A 24,938-nucleotide genomic window follows, 5' to 3' on the forward strand; every position below is an offset into this window, starting at 1 on the left:
TTGCTTTTAATTTGCCTGCTCTTACTCTGGTGAGCACAAGCCACACGAGGTAGGTATAAATTCATGGGCAGGTAATATACAAAACTCTTTCTCTGGCCGCTACACGGTTAATCACCCCACCAGTAACAGCGACGACACTGATCAGCCCCCTGGTAAGGACTGGGGACGTGGCTTTAAAGTGAGGCTTCACGCGTGGTAAAGGGAGCCGGCATACCACGGGTTCTGCCATGTGGCCCTTGTCTGCCAGGTGGAATTCTGTGTGTACTTCCAGACTATAAAGGTGAAACTTGAGAACTTCCCATCATCGAGGGATACTATTGTTTACTTTTTTGAGAAATGAAAATATAAAAAGTCTTCTGCCTCTTGTATTTCTAATGCACAGCCAGAAATAAGGTATTCCATGTGATGCAACAGGTTTGCCTCCACAGCAGCACAATGGTGACAAACTTAATCCAGGATAAACATGGACTTTGATACATCTTTCCTAATTTCCTTCTCGTAATTTTCAGTTAGAACTTGTAACATGTAATTAGCTCAGGACCAGCTTAAAGCTGAAGGGGGCCGTAAAATGTCCTTTCAGGCTGTCATTTTCAAGATGAAAATCGAAGGACCCAGAGCTCCAGAACCCGTTAGTGATGAGTCAGGACTTGAAGCCCGAGGTCCGAACTTCCACCAGTCACCTGTCACCACGTTGTCTGTCGACATGCCTCCTCTCTGAGCTACTTCCCAGTGTGAAACGGTACCAGCCTGGGTTTTACATAGAAAAGCTGTAGGAACCACGTTAAAAGCATGTCATTCCAAATCTTGGTTCGATTTTCTAAAATATGAATGGAGGTAATATTTTTGCCATTTAAAAAATAATATAATCTCTATGAAAGTAAGTATTGTGTTTTCATATTGGGTAGGTAATCAGGAAAGGAAGTCCCTGATCCCATTTTCAGAGAGTAAACAGATTTTTTAAGGTGGTTGAGAGGTATTTAGCGTAAGTGGCTGCAGAATGAAGGCAGCTGGATTGTCATAGGATTTGTGACTTTGTAATATAAGACCAGCTGAATTTGGTTAAGCTGTAATTGAGCAAGTTAAAGTGGACTTGGATCCCTTTCAGTTTACTAAGAATGCCTTCATCCCTCCTGTGCAGATAGCTTCTTTCCACAGTCCATCGGCATATCTGCTTTTTTGAGACCCCTCCTCAGGGACAGAACCCTCCCATACTGGGGGGAATGGATTCTACTCTCCAAAACAACTCTCTAGCAGTTTCCTTTCTCCGTGAAATCCTGCCTGTGCTACCAAATCAGGAAGGTGGAACAAAGCTCTACTTCTTACCAAATCCTCCCAGACTCCTTAATAATATCCAACCAAAGCCATAGGAAATTAACCCCAAATGTTCTGTATCTGCATGTGTTTCTGTTAAATTTGAACAGTGTAATTCATACATGTCATGGGTCCAAACAAAATGACAGTTGTCCAAGGAAAAGATTTTAATACTAAAGATACATAGATGTTAAGCTATTGGTACTGACCAACAGTGATTACAAGTGCATTCAGGGCAGAACCAGTGGGACAGTAGCAGTCTCAGACTCAGGACAGCGTATTAACAGTGTACATATCCATCCCTGGTAGATCCATGTTGTCTGTGTCCCTAAATCCCAAGGTCTTAATTAACCGTGTAAACGAGATTTATGTAGCCTCTGTCTAACATCTTAGCACCTAGATGTTTTGAAACCGCTCAGTCTTGCATAAACTAGTGGAACTAAATGTGTTCTTTAAAATTCCTTGTTGCTGTGAGAACCCAAAAGAGCCAGCATAATTAGCTTCAGCGTTTAGTCAAAGGCTAATGGGAAGAAATGGATTATGATTTTCCATCAGATTAGTTCAGGCAGATGTATTCCTTTGGAAACCAAAAGGAAAAAAAAAATTATGATGCTGTTCTTAAAACTGTGATGAAAATCTTTGGCTTTAGAGAGGCAAGAGTGGTTGCCCATTGTAAATAGGGCACTGGACTTTACATATTTGGATTCAGTTTCAGGCACCACTGTGGACTTTTTGTTATAAACAGAATCTTTGCCTTAGTTTTGTTCTTTACCATTCCTGTGTTTTCTTTTCTTTTTCTTTTTTTTCTTTCTTTTTGAGGCAGTCTGGTTCTGTTGCCCAGGCTGTAGTGCAGTGGCATGATCTCGGCATCTGGGCTCACTCCATCCTCTGCCTCCTGGGTTCAAGCGATTCTCCTGTCTCAGCCTCCCAAATAGCTGGGATTACAGGCATGTGCCACCACACCCAACTAATTTTTGTGTTTTTAGTAGAGTCTGGGTTTCACCATGTTGGCCAGGCTGGTCACGAACTTGACCTCAAGTGATGGACCCACCTGGCCTCTCAAAGTGCTGGGATTACACGTGTGAGCCACCATGCCTGATCTGTTCCTGTATTTTCTAATTCTCTTTATACTTAGGTTCTCTATCACACCTGAATGCACTAACACTTATAGTTAAAATTTAGAAAGTGCACTCAAATCTCACATGTTGGAAGCTTCGATTGTAATTTGAGTCAACCTGTTATTTTGTACTTGGTTTAAAGTCAGTCAATACTATTTTTTATATCTACAGCACAATTATGTTACTAGTACTGCAGTAGATTTCTAGCAACTTTGTGTCTTAGGGGAGATACTCTGTTAATTTCAAATAGGTCATTGTACAGAATGCTTCACAAAAAATGTTAAATGCTTTCCACTACTAATTTGATGGATGGTAAATCTTTGATGTAAAACTTCAAAATAGAATTAAGATCTTCCTCCCTTAACCCCTGTTAAAACTTTGTAAATTAACTCTGGGATTTCGCTGAGATTTAAGATACATACATAGTGTATATTTATTTTCATGAGTTTGATCTTAAAATTGTACTCAGGTTGTCCTTTGCTTTAAAAAGCAGTGTTAGAATAATGAAGCACAAAAGTTAAAATAGCAGCATGGAAGTTTTAGAAAAATAGTCCATTTACTTTTTTTTTTTTTCAATCAGAAATCGTTTTTAGCTTCCCTTCTCCCCTGCCCCGCAACCTCTCCCACTTGCGCAACGAGCCTATGCTGTCCTTTAGGATTTAGAGTGTTAATCCAATTTGGAGGAAGGTTTTTTTTTTTTTTTCGTTTTCTAGAATTAAGGGGGGTCCTGAGTAATAGGGGCTGGGGCTAAAGACTGTCAGGTTGTCAGAGGGGACTCCTTTCTTCTCAGGCTGGAATCCTCACCAACCTAAGTGGGGATTGGAAGTATGTGCAGACTGGCAGCCTTAGATTTGTCGTGTAAGGTGACCCTGCACCTGTGGGGTTACAGTTTCCTTCTCTCAGTTCTCAAACAAGACTTTGGTATTTTATTCCAGACCTATTTGTGTAATCATGAATTTAAAGAACATTTTCATATTGATGGCTAATAGTTAAAATACACATTTATTATACTTTATACTAGCCTTAGGCATATAGTCTATAATTTATGTTAACTATTGACAGTTTACCCTTTTGGTAAAGATCAGATGTGAGAATAATCTGCCTTGACAGGTTAAAGCAAAACACTTTTATTTTGACACTGTCTAGTTTATTTGTATGGGTAGTTCTGGGGTGGAAAATAATATTTACAAAATAATAAAAACCATGATTTGGAGACTCGACCCAAGAAGCTTCAACATCCTTAGGTTCTTGCCTGTGCCGCTGTGCTGTGACACATTCCCTACTGAACATAGGTCACTGTGGAATTGCTCCACCCAGGGACCTTTCCCCAGAGCAGGGAGGACATGGGGTGTTTGCGAAGATTTTTCTCTCCTTAGCAAGTAGATAAGTATTCAACAGTGTAAGTACTGGAATAGGTGCTGACTGCTAATATACAAAAGCAAAAAAATACGTATATACATTAATGGGTAGTTAATTACATTCAGCTTCATTTTCTGTAAGCTGTTGATAGTTTCTCCGAGAAGAGTATTCTGTCTTCCTCTTAACTAGGATTCATAGAAAGGAGCTGCTTATGTATATGGGACTTACAACCTAGTTAAAAGTGTGAAAAGAGGTTTTAAAAATTGTATTTTCAAACAAATGCAGCTATCTATACTTCTTAGATAATGAACTAAAGCATCTTGAAAAATTTATCTTAGTATTACACAAGATGCATTTGTATGAGATCTGAATTGGTTGGAATTCGCTGAAGAACTTACGTATTTGAATCAGATTATTTTATAAGCTCAGGTGATGCAAATTTTTTATTGAAGAGAACTTTAAGCATGTGTCCAAAGGTCAGAGGGAAGGAATACCTGCAGATCCGTGTGAGGGATGAGGGCTGAATACACAGGGTAGATCTGAATTGCGCTGGAACCTGGTTATACCCCCTAACCCAGTCAAACACCTGTGGTCTTTTAAATTTCTTTCTTTATAATTGTGTGTATGTTGGTCAAAGAAGAGTTTGATTAGTAAAAATAGGAACAGCCATGGTGGGCTCCAGAGATACTGTGAAACGAGTGGCAAAACAGCCTGTCCCCCAAGTAGATGAAAATAGTAAACGAGATACCTGTTTGGTGCGTTTAAGGAAGAGATTCCTTCTTTGAGGAAATGAGTCTTGACTTTTCCCTCAATATTCTTAGCCTAGTTCCTTGCTTGATGTTCAGTGATTGAGCTCTATCTTATCCCCACCCACCATCTCTCAATCTGTTAAAAGGCCCTTTACACAAACTCTGCAGATTATGGCATGATAACTTTAAATCTCAGATTTTAAAACTAAATGTATGCTCTAAGTCATAAAGTATTGCATCTGAATGAGATCTGAGAGATAGTTCATTCATTTTACGGTAAAGGCAACCAAGACACAAAGATCTTTCTGGAAATCACATCACCAGCTAGTGGCAGAGTTGAGTTGCAGAGGGAAGCCCCAGTCTTCTGTGAGTGTAGCTCACTGTCCCCCACATGGCTTGTCTCCTAAATAAAACTCCAAAGAATTGTGTAAATTATCCAGGTTTATGATTTGCAGGCCCTAATAGAGAGTAAAAAAACACACAATTGTGCATTATTATAAATTTGACCTTACACTAGTGTGGTGGTTTTTTTTTTTTTTTTTTCAGCCAACCATGGATCAAAGTAATTTTTAAGTCAATTGTTAAAAATCTTACCAGTGGCATGGTTTAGAAGCCGCCTTCTTTGTAAAGACACCCAGGGAAAGCTTGATAGGACATCTTGTTCTCTTTATAAAGATCTCTCCAAGAAGCACAGGCATTTGTAATCATTCAGTTAAAAAATCTTTATGAAGAAAAGTGGGGAAAAGAAGGGAGAGCAGAGGAGAGTGAGTTACTGTATATACAAAGGGTGAAAGGGGATCACCCAGAGAAGGGACATGTGGTGACTAGAAATGCTGCTTTAAAATTATAAACGTTGTGTGCTCTTCTGATACTGCATGATGGATAACAGAAGAATGGCAGCTAACCTAAAGGATGATTGTTTTAAAAGTAGACATACATGTAAAAATCACATCAATCTATGGGCAATTCTTTCCACCCAAGTAGGTTCTGGTGATTCTCTTTTTGGGTGCACTTACCTGTCTCTGCTCCATTCGTTTGGAGCGATGTCGTGGTTAGAAGGATGGTTCTGGACTCACATAACCTGGGTCTGAATCTGTTCTCTACCATTCTCTAGCTTTGTGACCTTCTGCAAATGATTTAATCTCTCAGAACTTTAGTTTCCTCATTTGTAAAATGAGGTTAATAGTAGTACCCACTTTGTTGGATCCCAAGGCTTAAATGTGATAGTAAAGCACTTAGAATGGTATCAGACATGAAGTGGGCACACAGTAAATGCTGCTTGTGATTATTGCTGTTACTGGTCACCACCAAAAGCCATCAAGCCAAGATTGCATCGATCCATATACTGTTTAATAACTCAGGAAAGTGGATAATGAAGTTTCAAAAGGGCATCAAAAAAATAGTTAAAATTGAGTTTTAGTGCTTAAAGGGATACATTTCCAGTTCATCAAAGAGACCTTTCCATATAAGTGTAATTTTATTGTGCTACGGTCAACACTGATTTTCTTTGATTTCTGCCAAATTCCAAAAAAACTTGTGTCTTTAGAATGATATACTTACTGCATATACGTCTTCAGCTTCTTCAGAGTATATGTTAAAGAATTAATTTGTCTCTTTCTCACAGTCAAATATGCCTATTCCTGCAGATACCATCTTTCTCAGAGTAGTCACAGTCGAGTTATCCTAGTTTCTTTTTTTTCTAATAAAGAATTTTTTTATTTACACAATACAGATCGGGTCTCACTATATTTCCCGAGCTGGTTTCAAACTCCTGAGCTGAATCAGTCCTCCCACCTCAGCCTCCGAAAGTGTTGGGATTACAGGTGTGAGCCACCATGCCTGGCTGAGTTACCTGTCTTAAGTATTGAAGTTATTCTTCTACATAAAGAGATCAAGTAAAGTGAATTTCAGTCTGTTTCATCTTGGAGGAATGTTTTTAAGAAGTGAGAATTATTATTTTAGGCTGGGCAAAAATTATGTAATTCTGATAAATTCTATAATCAGAGCTCCGTCCATCACCTGATAGTGTAAGTTCACATAAATCAGTTTTATTTTGTAGCTCAGAGCGTTTGGTCTTTCTGAGAGCTTCACATTGAATTTAGATTTATTAGGATTCCAGAGCCGCTATTCATTTTACACATGAGAAATAAGGCCAGTGAGCTGTGACTTCCTGAGATGCCCCCAGTGTACAAACAATAGCTGAGAATTGCTTCTCAGGTGTTGAGAAGTACTGAGAACCAGGCCCCACTCCACCTGGGATAGTCTTGACTCTAATGAGAACATGTGCTTTGGTGACTGGCTGACCAGCCTTCCCTTCTCAGCCCCGAATGACGGGCCAACTGCCAGAAGCCCCACTGAGACCATCCTAGAGGGAGGTGGGACATCTTTGCTGGGTAGGGGATTGCCTGAGAAAGCAATATGGGCTAATTCCTTTGCTCCTAGGAATATGGCAGCAGTGCCCCACCCCCACTGAGTTCTGCTAAAGACTTCTGTGATCATTAGGTACTTGAAAGAAAACCAAATGAGATTAAGGCTTAAGAGCATTTAAAAGTCACAGCCCTCATTTCTGTCATGAATACACTGGTAGTTGCTTTCCATACTTTAGAGCTGAGCAGTCCTGCAGATAATCCAGAACAGAGATAATAAAATTGAAAAGCACACGTATCCTTTCTGTTTACTCGACTTTTGTGACTAGAATGACTCCTTCTTTCTCGTGTTTCTCAGTCCGCTCATCTCCCTGACTGTTAAGTTTACCAAAAGCCCAGTCCCTGATTTGCTCTGCTGCTTTCTCATCACTCTTGCTGTACATCCTTCATTCAGGTGACACTCAGAACGTATTATATTAACTTCATTTGCATTTTTCATGTTTTTATGTGGGTCGCTAATTAGATCATCCTGTCTTGTGTGGGAGTGTTTAGTATGAGCAACTTAGTATGAGAGAGGGCGTGGAGATGAGGGGATAAAAAGCTGATGAAGGACACCAAGTTCTGAAAGGGTGGTTTAATAACACAGCATTGCCACCCTCTGAAACAGCCTTTGTTACTGGTGCCTGTTTGTCTGTGCTAGGAGTTTATGAGAAAGGGGGTGAAAGTAATTGGTGTCCGAAGGCCTGTGAATGACTATGGCCAAGACGTGAACTCAGGCCATCCACAGACTACAAGCTATTGCTAGTGTCTCCATTTCTGCCAAATTCTTCCTCATTAAATGGTCTCCTCAAGGTCCCTTCAGAACCCTCAGTTCTTCTAAATGACAGGATGATCTCAGAAATAGGACAGGAGGCCAGGGATCCTAGCCTACGCTGGGGGTGGCATGTCCAGCTTCCTGAGCTGATGTTTAGGTCATGATTGTCTGTCCCTAGTTCCTCTTTCACAGGAATACATGCTGGAGCTACGTACTGAAAAGGGAAGTGTGTTTCCTCACTGTATCTCTCTCTATCGGGGCATAAGACAAGAGAACAGACCTGTGGAATGATTAGGGAAGTCAGGAGTATGTACCCTGTCTCAAAATCTGATTCCCAGCTGCCTGAAATTGACCACCAGTGTTTCTTTTTTACTGTTTTTATTTCGTTTTTGTTTTTGTTTTTGAGATGGAGTCTTGCTCTGTTGCCAAGACTGGAGTGCAGTGGTGCAATCTTGTCTCGTGGCAACCTCTGCCTCCTAGGTTCAGGCAATTCTCCTGCCTCAGCCTTCTGAGTATCTGGGATTACAGACACCTGCCACCATGCTTGGCTAATTTTTGTATTTTTAGTAGAGACAAGATTTCTCTACATTGGCCAGGCTAGTCTAGAACTCCTGATCTCAAGTAACGCATCCACCTTGGCCTCCCAAAGTGCTGGGATTACAGGCGTGAGCCACCGTGCCTGTCCATTTATTGATTCTTAAAGGTTTGCTTTAAACATAGATGAATAAAGTTGCTCAGCAGAGTTATTAATATACTTTGAGATTTGTCTTAGCAAGGGATAGAATAGGTTTGTTGAAACAAGTGTCTTCCATTGTGTTATTTCATTTTATAAACTCATGTCTGCTTGGGAAAGAAAAATTTGAAAGCACACTAGAGTAGGAAAAAAAAATCCTTCATAGTTTTATCAGTAACTAAGTAGTGTCAATAATGCTCCTCCCTAACCCCCATATGTAAGTTCATTTTTCCCCCATGGTTATAACCACACTATATATACTTTTTTTTCCATTTTCTTTGCAAGTGTCATTTTATGTTAGCATAATATATCCATGTCAAAGCATACTTTATTTAACCAGTCCTTTGTACCTGAACATTTAGATTATTTCCACTTTTTTGTTCTTATTTAAAATGCTGAGACAGACACCCTTGTCCAGTAAATTTCTGTCTCACTTTTTATTGTGCACACCCTGGTAAGTGGGATTTTCTCTTAAATTCTTAAGAGGGGAAATAAATTGGGCAACAGATAGTACGTTTTTAGGGATAACTTTCCAGAAACCATTTATACTCCCATGTATCATATAGTGAATGGAGTCTGTTGATTCTTTGTGAATTTCATAGGTGATGAAGCAGTATATGGCATTTTCAATTTGCTTTTCTTTGATCAACACTTTCTCCTGTGTTGGTCATTTGCATTTCTTCCTTGTAAGTTGTATAGATAGAACAAGGAAATTTTAAAAGGAGAAAGATTGGGAAGATGGCACAGCTTGGAGGCCTAAGGAGTGAGATCCACCAGAGGAGATGGATCTGGCAAGGTGGCTGAATGGAACATGGACTCCTGTGGGAGGCAAAGTCCCCAAGGCAAGAGTTAGGATTTTATAAAGCAAAGTTGCAAGAAACAAAAATTTTTCCCCTAGAGTGCACACTTAGGATAAAATATCATTTATTGATAGGAGCTCTTACCAGGCTCTTGGGACAGCCCACATCCCTCAACTACGACCTAGCCAGCTTGACCAGCGCATCTTCATTTTTTAGTGATAGTTGGGATTTTGCCTCAGATATTTGAGGAAGGTATTGACCTCTCTGGAGATCTGCGGAAGGATCTTTCTCCCTTTGGAGTGTATCAGGATGCTTTTGTAATAGTTGAAGATCAAAAGTAGTCCAAATAGAATTTCAGAAGTGATTTTAATGATGCCAGAAAATGGCAAGTCTTACAAAGCTGAATTCTTAAAGAAGAAAATTTAACCAAAAGGAAATCATGAGATTTCATAGAAATATTTGTTCTTATGTGTGAAGAGGCAGGCTAATCTTCTGTGTGTGAGAGGTCTTCAGTGTTTTAATAGGATAAATATGCATTTTATCAAAGATATTTTTAAAGAAAAGCATGATTTTTTGTGTGTGAAGTTTGGGCTTTTTTTTTTTCCACACTAAATCCTTCAAATGTTTTTAGTCATGTTTTTTAAGAAAGGGAAGAGCTGCATATTTCAAAATGTATTTATATTCTGACCTTGGTTCATAAAAGTCTGCCAAACGCCAGAACTATTTAAATTTGGCTATAACACTGTGTTAACATGATGAATAACGATTGACATAAATGTACTATATTATTTTTATAAATTGTGGTTAGACATGATAGTAATTTTAGAATATTTACAACACTATTTTTGGAGACTTTCTTTTAATCAACTCGCAGTGGTGAATGTTTTATCTAGCCAACTACAGGTTTTCAGCTCATAATTAGAAATGCCTGAGAAGTCCATATTGTGATTTAAGGAGTTATTAGCCCAAGTCAGCAATTTTATGAAGCATTCTTATTAGGAAGTATAAAATGAACTTTATGTAGTAAAAAACGTATTTTATAATTGGCATGTATCTAATACATTGTATACATTCACTCATATTAAGCACTTTGGTTAGTCTTCATTATTTAATCCTCCTGTGGTTACTTAACATAGAATGTGTAATGAAGAACTCAGTAGCTTTAAAGGGGGGTGGATGAGGAGCATAGAAAATGAAGATGATTTATTAACTACTGTTGAAAGCTGCTTTAGTAGTTAGGGTGAATAAAAATGATGATTTATGAAGTATTCCATCAGTAATAAGATAAAGGCACAGTGTAGGGTTGGAAGTACTTCTATTTTCCCTAACTCCCAAGAATAGAGTTTCTACGACATTGGCTCTTTGCAGTCATCCGTCCCTTCCAGAGCTATCATATTGAGGGCAGGAGAAAGAGCTTCCCCTATTCATCCATGTGTCCAACAGATAAGTTAGCTCTGGGTCCTGCCCATAATAGGGCCCAGTACGTATGTGTTGAATGAATATGCTCTTTGAAATAAACATGCCTGCAGGAGTTACTCAGGTTAAGTATGATTCCGTGCTAAGTAATCTGGTATTCCAGAAGTGGTGTCCACTCATCTTTGAAGTCCTTTCTAATGTATATACTCAGTGGCTACAAGCCTTTGTCTTTTTGATTTTTTTTTTTTTTTCAACAACAGTCAGAAGTCATTTAGAATCAGACCTAGTGAATAAAGAGACTAATGAATGTAGGAAATGCCTTTTCCAGTTTTCAGGTTGTTTTCCAGAATGATTTATAAAATGAAAACTACATTCATTTTCTTATATGACCATAAACTGGTGAAAGTGGTGCAAAAAAAAAAAAAAAAAACCTTTTGACCAAATATAACACTGGTGAAATAAACGTAGATGATTGTGAGATTCCTTTAAAGGTGAACACTCGAATATAAAGATTCTGTTGTTTTATTGAAAAGTGTTTGTATCTGCAGCCATTTTTTTAAAGATATGTTATTTTTAAAGTAGGTGGTGTCTTCATTTCTTTATTACCTAGAATACTGGACAGTATTTAATAAGGGATGCCATTTTTCTTGTATTTCAGTTTTATACAGGATATACCTAGAGTTGGTTTTGTTTTGCTTCCATTTTGGCAAAAATTTTTGAGAGATAAAGGTGTCTTAATGAGTAATGCTTACAGTACCACACTAAAATGAAAAGTCATAGGTTAGCTGTTATTTTCCACTAGAGAAATCAGAATTACATAAATATTTTCCTCCCTAAGAAGGTGTGATATTTTGAGAAAGAGAAAGAAGCTTGGTTTTCTATTTCCCAGTTTCATATTGTTTCTCCTGAAAAATGCTGTCTCATATAAATAATTGCATGGTAGAAGCTCAATGAATTTTATGCATTTGTCAATGGTCCCTTTTCCAGTTTATTCTGCAGATGACTATTAATCTTCCTAAAACATCACTTCTCCCATATTGCCCAACTCAGGTTTTTTAATGGTCCTCCATTTCCTATAAAGTAATGATTCAGACTTCAACATGCATCAGAATCACCTGCAGGGCATGTTAAACTAGATTGCTGGTGCCAGGCGCAGTGGCTCACACTTGTAATCCTAGCACTTTGGGAGGCAGAGGGGAGGATCACTTGAGGCCAGGAATTCGAGACCAGCCTGACCAACATGGTAAAACCCTGTCTCTACTAAACATACAAAAACTAGCTGGGCATGGTGGTGTGAGCCTGTAGTCCCAGCTACTCAGGAGGCTGAGGCCAAAGAATCACTTGAACCCGGGAGGCGAAGGTTGCAGTGAACTGAGATTGTGCCACTGCACTCCAGCGTGGGTGACAGAGTGAGACTCTGTCTCAAAAATAATAATAATAAAATTTTAAAAGCCTGGAGTTTGATTCAGTAGGCCTGGATGGGCCCCAGAATTTGCATTTTTGACATGTTGCTAGGTGGTACTGATTCTTCTGGTCCAGTGACTTCGGCTAGAAAAACACTGTTTTAGAATGAAGTCACAATGAAGTCACAAATGTTTAGCATGGTATCCGTAGTTGTTCACAAATCTGCCTCAGTTTACTTCTTGAGTTGTATCTCTGTTACTTACCAGGAAGGACTCTGTGCTTCCACAAAACTTACATAGTTACTATCTCCAGAACACATGTAGTTTAGGATTTCGTCTTGTTTAGTTTATGGTTCTCAAAAGGAGAGTCTTCTCACGTGCTCAAAATTCATGTCCTCATGAAGCCCTCTTTACATTCTCAACCTTAACTGATCCCTCCCTTCTGCAAATTCCCATGTTATTTATTATTTCTATCTTTGGCCTGTGTGTCACTGATTTCATGTGCACATATGTTATCTTTCAAGTAGATTTCAGACACCGTAAAAGTGGGGACACCTTTTTTATCTCATAGGTCCATGGCCCAGAATTTGACAATAAAAGGCAATTCATCTTGAATGTAACCCAGATTAAGTATATCAACAAAATGTTTTACAAATGTGAGGCAGTATGGCAGAGTAGAAACACTTCTGGCCTCCCTTTCCACACCTTTGAAAGGGAGCTAATAATTCCTCTTTTTCAGAGTTGTTGTAGAATTAGAATAGAATATGTATGTGAATCTCTGAGCGCAATGCCTGGCATATAGCATTCATTATTCAATACATAGTATGTACTTACTAGCAGCAAGGAATTGCTGGGAGTAATAAGCTTGGACTTCTGCTAAGGAAAGGGGTTGGTAAGTAAATTGGATTCAGAAAGTCATTTCCAGGAAAGGAAAGTATGTTTTGGCTGCAGTGTTGCTGTATTGACCAATAATAGCTTGTATTTTCTATTGTTGCCTCCCTTTTTAGTTGTTGTTGCCAAAATTGTCACTTCCTGTGGCAGGAAAGTAAGCATTATTTTGCCTTGTTAGAATTATTATTACACAGAAGGGATGCTCATCCTCAGGAAAACCATAGAGAGGGTGTTGAATGGAGTGGCTCCTCATTCATTCATCAGTGTCCAGTTACCTCTGACTTCTGGGCCTGGTGTCACACAACACTCAGATATGTGGGGAGGAAAGAAAGCCAGGGGAAAAAGAAATCTGGAGAAATACCTTCAGGGCATAGAAAGAAATAATTTTTGTGAGCTGAAAAGCTGAAAATATTTCATTCAGAGATAGCTACGTGTGTAAATTTAGCTCAATAATTAGGCATATGGTGCTTTCATTTTAGGATGTATCCACCCTTTGTGATAATATCCGTTGATTATTAGAGCTGCTGCAGCTTTAACTACGTTGCCAGCAGAGATTCCTAGTGCATTTAAGACAAGAAATCAAGAGTGAAATGGAAAACTGAATTAATAATTTGTTCTTGGGTGGTTTTAATCTGCTCCTTATTAACTTTGTAGTTTATGCCTGGAGGATTAGATTTGGAAACAGAACACCAACTAATGTTCTAAAAGTTTACTTCCTTTTATTGGAACATTATACTCTTAAAGATTTTCTAAAGAACATTTTGGCTGTTTTAGTTTTAAATACGAAGTACACTTAAGTTCTTATGATTCAACCTAAAATAATAGAAAGCTTTTAATCTATGATATTAATTTTAACTTTTAAAGTATTTCATGTTAGACTTCAAGGCAGGAATTGTTTAATAAAAACCAACTAATAGAAGGAAAGGTATTCTTCATTGGGCACGAGGATATTTGGGTCTCTTTTCCCGAGCTTTTTAAAATCCCCCTAGGTTTATATTTTTCAATCGTAGAATTTTAAATCTGCTTGCTGTTGATGGTAAAGAAAATAGGAAAATTAAAATCAAAGGTTATTTCTGTTTACTTCCTGTACCTTGTCAAATGTTTCTAAAATTGATCGAAAACAAACCATTGTAATTTTATAAATTGAAAAAAGAGTCGTATTCCAAGATATAGCCTAATAGGATAAGCTGAAATAGGAAGTTTAAAAACAGCTGTCTGGGAGAGTGGGAGATGGTGATGCTGTCCATCTGCTTCTTGCTTAAAGCTTTAACTACCATCCTATTAGAATATACCTGAGAGTCTGGGAAGTCAGTGTATTTGCTTCTGTGGTTGTAGTTCTCCACCCACCTGTGATCTGAAGAATTACACCCTAGGTTTTTATAAGGTAAAGGCTCTACAATTTAGACATTTAGAAGGGACTTCTTTGAAAACTAGGAAGAAGTTTGGCAAAGTATAATACCAGGTATTGGTCTGAGTTAACCAGTGGTAGTTTATTTATTAGAAAGCTAGTCTGAATTTATGTATTCTTGATAAATACAAGTTTTGACAGAAATTCTCCACTTTTGACGGATGTGGTAATAGAGGTTGAGGATTTTATAGCCAGATATGCTGCAGGTAATCAGGTGTTAGTTCTAGCTTAATAATTAGCTTAATTTAGTATTAGCTGTCTTTTTCTGTCATACTTTTTACCCATGGTCTTAATCATCTTCCATTCTTGAGTGTGTTCTGCTGGTGAGATGCGGTACTAATGGTGCAAAGGCAGACAAAAGGAGAGTTGCAGAAGTGGTATTGTATTTTACACACATCAGAAGACTAGTCACCTTAATACTGAGTAATTGACTATGATTGACAACAGGGAATGTGCAGCCCTCTCACTTCCTGGAGCCTTGAGAGGTGAATTCCATACATTACCACTGGTGTTCAGAAGGATCACCTTTTTCTGACCTGGGGGCACTCGCTCCTAACCTTTTAGAATTCCTGAGGGAGGAAGCTGTCTAGTTACATGATTAGTTAGCACATTTGTGGACCTTTAGCTTTCAGTAGAATTGCTCGAAAGCTGTCTTAGGAAGTAATGCCTTTGGTTGATTTGAAATTTCATGCGTCAGCCGTGTTGCTAGTGTTTTCCAAAACACTGGGAGATTTTTGCAGACAGCATTTTCAGGGGCTGATTTGAAAGTAATAAGCCAAACTGGCAGGGAGGGAAGATTCTTCCTTCACCTCAGGGTTACTTTACTCTGGAGTGCCCTGTCTTCACAAATCCAGGGGACACACAACACATTAGTAGCCATAAGAGTGTCTGTTGTGTGTTGTGCAGCTCAGAGTCTTCCACTGGTATATACCAAGTCCCCAAGTTAGATATTTCTCTTTTAAACAGAATTTTGCCTTCATATTTAAAATAAAAATTATCTTCCTCAGTTGGCTTTTTTTTTTTTCTTTTTTTTGAGACGGAGTTTTGCTCTTGTTGCCCAGGCTGGAGTGCAGTGGCATGATCTCAGCTCACTGCAGCCTCAGCCTCTTGAGTAGCTGGGATTACAGGTGCCCGCCACCACACCCAATGTATTTTTGGTAGAGACTGGGTTTCACCATGTTGGCCAGGCTGGTCTCGAACTCCTGACCTCAGGTGATCCTCCCACCTTGGCCTCCCAAAGTGCTGGGATTACAGGCGGGAGCCACCATGCCCGGCCAGTTGGCTTTTAAACCTCAGCTATTAATTTGCAAGTGTATTTGGTTTATGAACAACAGCAGCAACAAATGTCTGATAATTTTCTCTTTTTCTCTAGGTTTAAAACAGAGTCAACAGTTAAAACTATACTTTTAATAAAAAGTGCAGCTTCTCAGTTATACTCCATCATGTATTCCCTTTTTCTCCTAATAGAATGTGTTTGTTATTCTTCCTGTTCTGAGAGTGGCTCCTTAATTGATTTTATACCATCAGTTAGTATTATTATATATAATTAAGGCAATCAATAGCGAGATTTTTAACATCTCATCTTGGCATAGATTTTGTCTCCGTTATCTGCAGTTTTTGTTTGTTTGTTTTTTGTTTGTTTGTTTCTTTTTTGAGATGGAGTCTCGCTCTGTGGCCCAGGCTGGAGTGCAGTGGTGTGATCTCAGCTCACTGCAAGCTCCACCTCTCGGGTTCACGCCATTCTCCTGCCTTAGCCTCCCGAGTAGCTGAGACTACAGGCGCCCGCCACCTCGCCCGGCTAGTTTTTTGTATTTTTAGTAGAGATGGAGTGTTGTCACTGTGTTAGCCAGGATGGTCTCGATCTCCTGACGTCATGCTCCACCCGCCTCGGCCTCCCAAAGTGCTGGGATTACAGGCGTGAGCCACTGTGCCCAGCTGTCTGCAGTTTTAATTCTAGACTGGTGAAAAGTATGCCGGTAACTACAGGATACCATTTGTGGGGTGTCCACTTCCTGTTGGAGACTATGCTCACCACTTTATGTACATATTCTCATTAAATTCTCAGAACAAGAATTTGGTTTTTCTCAGAATACTGGTATTTAACCTTATTCTCCTCATTTTATACATAGGAAATTGAGGCCAGGAAGGGGCAAGCAAATTGCCCAGGGTCGAGCAGCTCCTGCGAGGTTGGAACCCAGGTCTGTCTGGTCCCTGCCCCCACCCTCTTCTTGTGCACTCATTTCTGCTGTGTTGCCCACACCTCCTGGTGCCTTGGCAGTCTCAGATCTTACCCACCTTGAATAAAGAATCAGGACTCCTGTTGCAGTCACTCCGCTACCTGAGAAGGAAGTAAAGGGAAATGAGGTGAGGGCTGGCACGATTTCTATCCCAGCTTGTGGCAGACAACATGCTTTAATTCTGAAAGCAGCACCAATGCTCAGTTTGTTTGGAAAAACCTCTCAAGAGTAATATTGTACTCAACTTAAGCACTCTGTTTACTAGTATGTGTTCATGTATGTATATGTCACCTTGATGAGATTATATATATATATATGTGCATAATATGTACTTGGTTATGTGTGTGTATATAATTATCTAAAATAATGCCTTAAGCATTAATGAAAGTTATTGGGGGTTCTGGAAAGTTGTTTAAATCAAGAGAAAGACAATAGTCACTGGAAGAAACAAATCTAAATTTGCTTCCTTTTTTCTCCCTCATCTTGGGGCAACTATGACTCCTAAAGTTTAGGATACATAATGTTACAATTATTTAATGTTTAAGCAAGAGATTCTATAAAGTATGACCACATTAACAAAAATATAGTTTGAATTTTAAATTCACAGTGAGCGTAGATCACCAAAAAGAATTCTGTGAGTCCAAATAATACATTATTACTGACTTGACACTCAAGTTTTATATAGAAGTGACAACAAAGTCTCTGTTTAATTGATCCTAAGAGATACGGACAGTATAACTCTGCAAATGGGGAAACACAGTGTCAATTCAAACCCGAATAGTATTTTTTTTATTTTAATATTATATTCCTTTAATAAATCAGATTAAGAATCATTTCCAACAACTCTCCCACAAATATTTAGAAGTGCCACCCTGTGCAAGGCACTGGAGAGATGACAGTAAACAAGACCAGTATCACCACTGCCCACATGGAGCCCAAAGGGGTAGAGAGTAAGGAGGCCCTGGGACAAGTACCCTGGGAGGAGCCTAGAGGTACTATGGGAGCCTGGGATAGAACATAACTCTGGCAGATTGGGGTGTTCAGGAACACTTTCTAAATGAAGTAAAGTATTAGACCTGAGGATGAGTGGGAATTAGCCAGTTGCTGGCAAGATGAAGAGGGCTGCAGGATAGGAGTGGAATATATGAAGGTCCCCAGGGCAGCCAGAGGACTGAGCCAGAGTAGGAGTGCTGAGAAGAGGAAGTGGGCCACAGAAATGAAGCAGAGAAGGGGTCTGACCAAGTGTTTAGACTTTATCCTGAGATCATCAGGAACCATGGGAGGGTTTTAAGTTGCAGAAATAGTATCAAATCTGCATTTTTGGAAAAGACTAGAGCCTAGGACATGTGTTAGAAGGCTCGGCAGTGATCCAGATGAGAGGTGAGGATGGCCTGAATGCGTAAAGAGGTAGTGAAGATAAAGAAAGTGAACAGATCCTTGAGATACTTAAAAACGGAATTTATAGAACTTTGTGAGCACTTAAAAATGGAGAGTGAGAGAGGAAATGGAGATAAAGAGGTTCTCGGGTTCCTGATTGGGTCACGGGTTTTCTGATGGTTGGAATCGTCAGGAAAAAGAGAGGAATGGAGACGGGTAATGGATGTGGTTTAGGATATGTGGCATTGGAGGAGAAAGATGTCCACGTGGAGGTCTCTTGTGAGCAGTTGGATGTATACAACAAGCACTGCAAAGAGAGGTCTAGGCTAGAGATGCCCATCTTAAGGCCATCAAACTATGGAAATAAATAAGATCCCTTAGGGATGATGTGTCCTGTAAAAAGAGTCAAAGGCCTAGAAGCCCAAGGAACATCAACATTTACAGGATGTGCAGAGTAAGCAGCGACAGAGAAGGAGCAATCAGAGAGATGCAGAAAGAAAACTGGCAGAGTGTGGCACTCGAGCATTTTTAGATCTCCAGTATTTGAAGGAGTGAGTCTCAGCAGTGTCAAATGCTGCTGAGAGTCAAGATAAGGACTAAGAATTGTTCTGTGGATTTGGTAAGAAGCAGGTAAAAGATGACCCTTACTGGGGCCAATTCAGTGCAGTGTTCAGGGTGGCAGCTGTATTGGAAGGGCACGGTATTGGTGGAGCTAAGGGAGGACACAGACAGTTCTTTCAAGAAGGTCACTGTGAATGAGGCCAGAGAGTTGGGGTGGTAGCTGCAGGATGACAGGGGGCAATGAGAAGGCTGAGTAAAGAAACAGAATACGTGCTGGGCACTGCTGAGCACACAGTCACAGCCGGCAGCTGGCCCCCTCTGCTCACTGGTTTGATTTTTCCTTTGTGGGATACAACCACTGCCATATTTGGACAACGCAGACAAGTAGATTGACCTATCAAGGAGGACAGAAGTTCCCAACTTTTTTGAGAATCTGATACGAGAGATCATTTGTTAGTAAGAATGTAAATCCACTCAATTTGGGATCGGTGGGTGGAGGGGATATTTATTACAAAAAGGGATCTCTCATGGACTTAGATGAAGACCTCACAGAGCCTGGAATTACAAATGTGAAAGTCCCGGGAACCAAGACCGCTATTCCTCATTTTTTATTCTGGGCTACCTAGTCTTTTATCTTCAGTCATACCTGCTTTATTCTTTCCTCCAGTCATACCTGCTTTATTCTTTCCTCTGCAGACAGGCTGTCTTATGAATCAGTCCTCAAGTTTACATGGCCAATAAGTTTAAACACTAATAGACTTTATAATAAGCACCTCAGAGGCTCAATTCCAAATTCCCAGAGTGGAGAATCTGACCCAGCTTTAGTTAAGTGTCTAATCATCTATGGCCAGGGGGTGGAGTATTGATTTTTAGTGCAAATGTAGGCATGGCAGAGAGCCTCCTAAGTGACAGGAAGGAGAGGATTGCCTGGTTTTCTGGCATCTCTGCTGCATCCAGACATCTGCTTTGCTGTGTTTACCTTATTGGAGATTTCTCTGTTGTGGGCCCACTTGTCAGTGGCAAGTTATCCAGGGTTCTGCTGTATATTCATTATGGAAGGTTTTACCTTACTGAAATGACAGTTGCCCAGCTTTAGCATTTTATGTTGTTCCATTAACTGTGATACAGACATGCCTGCAAAATATCAGTTCATGAACAAAACTTACTTTCCCTGAGATAGTAACTGTTTCACAGCCTCTCATATTGCTGCTTCATTATGCGATGAAGTGTGAACCCTTTAATGGTGACTAGTTAAAACACATACCTGCACACATCAGATCCAGAATTTGATTCCAAATTTACAAAATAATCAAGTCTTCTTTTGAAATCCTACCTATCAAGACCCAATTTAAATCTTCTTCATTCCATAAATTCTTGTCTGTTCTTATCCCCTGAACAGCAGAAGATTATTTTTCTCTGTTTTTATGGCTCACTTTGTTTTAACCTACTTACTATCTTAGTGTTAAAGGCAGCACACGCAAAGGCACTGAGATGAAAGAGCTTGTGGCTTTGCCGCTTATTAACAGTCCAACCCTGTGAAGGTATACAGTGCATTTGAGCTTTATCTCTTTGTGAGAGTGATGATGATGCCTACCTTTCCTGGATGTGAGGAGCCAGCAGGTGAACGGATGCAAACCTATTTGCATGCTAGGAAGCCTATGCAGATACTGATTACTTAAGGAAATAGTTTTGGGGTTTGAAGACCAGGTTTCTGAATCCCTGTCTGCCACTTGGTAATTCATGGTATGGCAGTGGGTGACTTACTGTTCTTCCTTGGGCATGTTGTGTGGTGTGTTTTCTTTCATTCCTGTGACAAACTATCACAAACAGAGTGACTTAAAACAATCCGAGTTAATATCTTACAGTTCTGTAGGTCAGAGTCAGAGTGGGCTTGTTTGGTTTCTCTGCACTGAGTCTCGTAAGGTCAAAAATGAGCTGTCAGCTGGCCCAGGCTCTAATCTGACTCAGGGGAGAATCTGTTTTACAAGCTCATTCAGGTTGTTGGCAAAATTCGGTTCCTTGCCAACTGTGAGACTAAGGTCCCCATTTCCTTGCCGTCAGCCAGGGGACTCTCAGTTTCTGAAGGCCAGCTGCTTTCTTCATCACTTTGCTCCCTCCATTTTCTTTTCATTCATTCATTCATTTAGACAAATAAAAATTGTATATATTTATGGTGTACACATTTTGAAATATGTGTCCATTGGGGAATGGCTAAATTCAGCTAATCACCATATCTGTTACCTCACATTCTTACCATTTCTTTTGACGGGAGCACTTAAAATATACTTTCTTAGCAGTTTTCAAGTGTACAATACAGTGTTCTTAGCTATAGTCACCATGTTGTACTAGCATCTTAAAAATATGGAATGTAGCCCGGCCAACATGGTGAAACCCCATCGCTATTAAAAATTACACAAATTAGCCAGACATGGTGGTGCACACCTGTCATCCAGCTCCTTGGGAGACTGAGGCAGGAGAATCACCTGAACCCAGGAGGCGGAGATTGCAGTGAGCCAAGATCAAGCCACTGCACTCCAGCCTGGGCTACAGAGCAAGATCCTGTCTCAAAAAAAAATACGGAGTGCTTCATAAATTTGCACATGATCCTTGCAGGGGGGCCATGCTAATCTTCTCTGTGTTGTTCCAGTGTTCATACAAGTTGCCAAAGCAAGAACTGAACACTCCCTCCTTTTTCAAACCAGCAACATCACATGGAGTCCTCTTCAGCTGGATCTCTGACTTTGCTGTGCTTTATGTTCAACAAACATAAACTGTTACCCAAGAGATATTTTGTGCCTCAGGTTGCTGGTAGGAGTAATGCAAATCAAAAGAAGCTCGGTTGGTAGTCGTACAGTAGTTCCTTTGTATAGCAACTTTTAGTACATGCAAATAAACAGAGAAGGCAAGCAAACATGCCAGATCCACATGTAAGGAGTACTGATAAATAGGAAGAATATTCCATTTTTTGCTTAGGACGTTTGTTGAACCCTTTGACAAGCTATCCTATTTCAATTCCATTATTGTTCGTATTCTGGGCTCAATAGGGGTACTTAAAGTACCCAATGTTGTAAGACTACTGAAAATTCACACACCCCCATCCCCGGAGACAGGGTCTTGGTCTGTCACCCAGGTTGGAGTACAGTGGTGCAATCTCAACTCGCTGTAACCTCCGCCTCCTGGGTTCAAGCGATTCTCCTGCCTCAGCCTCCTGAGTAGCTGCGATGACAGGTGCATGCCACCACACCTGGCTAATTTTTGTATTTTTACTAGAGACAGGGCTTCACCATGTTAGCCAGGCTGTTCTCAAACTTCTGACCTCAAGTCATCCACCCACCTCGGCCTCCCAAAGTGCTGGGATTACAGCTGTGAGCCACCGTGTCTGGCCAGACGACTGAAAATCTTGAGTGAAAAATAATTCTAATTTTTGTGTATTCACCCTGCATCTTAGCAGGTATAGTGTAAAAGTTAGGAGCAAAAACTCTAGAGCCAAACTCCCTGATTTTGATTTCTCTGTCTTTCATGTGTCCAGTGACCTTGGGCAAGTTACTTAACCTCCCTGTACTTCAGTTTTGTCACCTGTTAAATGAAGGTAAATATAGGCCTAACTTTGTGGAGTTATTATTGAGGATTAAATTAAATGTGTTGATACATGTAAAGTGTCTGGAATTGTAACTAGTACATAGTGCTGTGTGAGTCCTGGGATGATGATTCTGGTTGAACAATGTGCTGTAACCATCGGCTCTCAACTAAGGCTGTTTTGCTCCCCAGGGTACATTTGCCAGTGTCTGGAGATAAGGGTTGTCACATCTGACAGGGTGAGATACAGACATCTAGTGTGTACAGGCCAGGGATACCACTCTGAGTCCAAAAATGCACAGGGCTGCCCTCCCCAACCCCCAAACACAGAGTTATCCATCCCGAATGTCAGCAGTGTCAAGATTAAAAGCCCCTGTTGGGGCTTTTATGTTTTTAGTAACAACTTCATTTACAAATAAAATATTCATGTATCATGAGTGACTTTTAACAGTGAGGAAATTCATGACTGACAGCCATAGGGCTGGCTCTGAGTTCTACAGGAAAGTGAAAAGTAGAAAATAAATTGTTCTGGTGATTATAAAAACAGGTATCACAGGAAAAGAGTGTGCTTAACTTCTAGAATATATAATTAAGGGTAAGAAATACTCTGGTCTTGTGAATCATTGAATGGGAGTTCTCATTTTCTAATTTTCCAGTGAGGTTCTTCTGAGATGATAAGGAATGAAATTACAGGTGACCCTTGAACAATGCAGGGATTGGGGCACCAACCGCTCCTGCAGTTGAAAACCTGCGTATGACTTTCAGTCCCCCCCCCCCAAACTTAACTACCAGTAGCCTAATGCTGACCGGAAGCCTTACTCACTAAACATAAACAGTCAGTTAACATGTATTTTGTATGTTATGTGTATGATATACTGTATTGTTATGACAAAGTAAGCTATAGAAAAGAAAATGTTATTTTGAAAATCACTAGAAAATATATTTATTCATCAGGTGGAAGCGAGTCCTCATAAAGGTCTTCATTCCTTGTTGTCTTCGTGTTGAGTAGGCTGAGGGGGAGGAAGAGGAGAGGTGTTCGTGCTGCCTCAGGCAGAGGTGGAAGAAAATCCAAGTATAAGCAGACTCCCAAGTTCAAACCCATGTTGTTCAAGGGTCAGCTGTACTTGGATTTGGAAACTTGCTGTTACTGTGTATGTTAGAATACAGTGAGAGTTAAGATAAATATGCATTACAGTTGCTTATGTGGAATTTACCTATACTGTAGTAGTGGTATATTTTGCAAGGCCCCAAATGTTTTTGCCGCTGTTATTTTTATTTCTGAATATGATACAAGGCTTACTTGTTTGCTCTCTTCACTCCTTCTCATCCCATAGGAATATTGAATAATTTAGAATTTAGGGTATTCTTCAACTACTTATTTCTCTGCCACCTCTCCTATCAATTTCAGCTATTTGATTTGTCTGTACAAGATTCTATAGGACTATCTGAGACTCTGTTCATTCTCATGGTTACAGAATTTGTCCTTTTGATGATAGGTCACTTAATCATCAACACTTGCATGACCACAGAGTGCAGAAGCTGATTAGACTGACATCCTGGATCATGTAGGAAAGAACCTGGGCACATTCCCATACCTTCCACTCTGTTAACCTACTTGGAGAAACTGAGAATCACAAGACACAAACAAAAATAACCTGCAGTTCATCATTAAGATTAAGCAGAATACTGACATGTTAGGCATCAACTAAGTGCTAAAAATACTTGATAATTGATTGCATGATACAATTGCAAAGTATTGGTAAAAATATATGAGATTGTGATCATATTAGAAATACATTTGTCTCATGGTATTTAACAAATTTGTGGCTTACATCATTATGACAAAAGGAAGGTGTTAATTGCAGCGAGGGTAGTAACCACTCTATCCTTTTTGGATCATTGTATTACAACTTTGAATCTATAGGCATAAAGAGAAACACCCTGACTCCTTATTTAAAAGGAAGAAACAAAACCTTTTTGAGTCAGATCATATCTGCCATATTTTTAAATTAGGGCTAGAACCTGGGAAAAGCAATTTACAGCAGAACCACGTTTTATAATGTGATCTTTTGTTCAGTTTGACTAGTTTGTTTTTCTGACACTCTCTAAAGTGGTGTAACAGTGATAACTACTTCTTCATAGACTTTGTGATTAAGACAGATGAGCCTTAAATATAATTGGCATCTTTCAGGGGTTTGGGCAAAGTCCAGCCAGTGTCCTGTGATGTCAGGGTATTAGAACAGAGAACCTCTTCTGTCAGCCACCACCTTGCTGTGGGCTCAGTTGCCTGCTTGAGCACCACATCAAAGACCCAGCTACATAGCAGTTGAAAACTAGTTAAAGCCTACCTTCTACTTTGAAATGATTGCTACCCAAACCTTGGTTTGCTGCTTCCTAATTCAGAGCCTTATGCTGAAGACATTTTTGGAAAAAACTCAACAGCTTTATCAGTGAAATATGGGGAAATACTTAAGTGTTTTCATCAATACTTAGTTGATTTGGGGGAGAGAGACTTAGATTACAGTGAATCAGTGTCTACGTCTATCATAGAATTTCTGTAAGCAGGCCTGGCTGAGTAGCAAATAGCACACACAGGACCATGGTTCTTGCCTGGTTTCGGGGTACATAGTGACATTTTATTGTGGGAGTCTGGACCAGTGAGTAGAGGATCCCAAAGACTTGAGATCATCCCAGGAAGACAATTCCTTTACAAAACATGGTTACCATTAGTTCTGAGGATAGAATTGAGATCTGAGTCTGGAGTCCAAAGAATACTGGCACGGCATATCATAGTAGTGATTAGTCTAAGCTGAGCAGGG

General features: G+C 39.8%; 1 protein-coding gene across 1 annotated transcript in view; it reads left to right on the forward strand.

Moving 5' to 3' along the window:
* The window catches only part of MAN1A1 (mannosidase, alpha, class 1A, member 1), a 166,967-nt gene that overhangs the window by 1,503 nt on the left and 140,526 nt on the right, over positions 1-24,938 (forward strand). The window lies entirely within an intron of this gene.

The sequence above is a fragment of the Colobus angolensis genome, unplaced genomic scaffold, assembly GCF_000951035.1.
Source record: "Colobus angolensis palliatus isolate OR3802 unplaced genomic scaffold, Cang.pa_1.0 Scaffold213, whole genome shotgun sequence".
Taxonomy (NCBI): Eukaryota; Metazoa; Chordata; class Mammalia; order Primates; family Cercopithecidae; genus Colobus; species Colobus angolensis.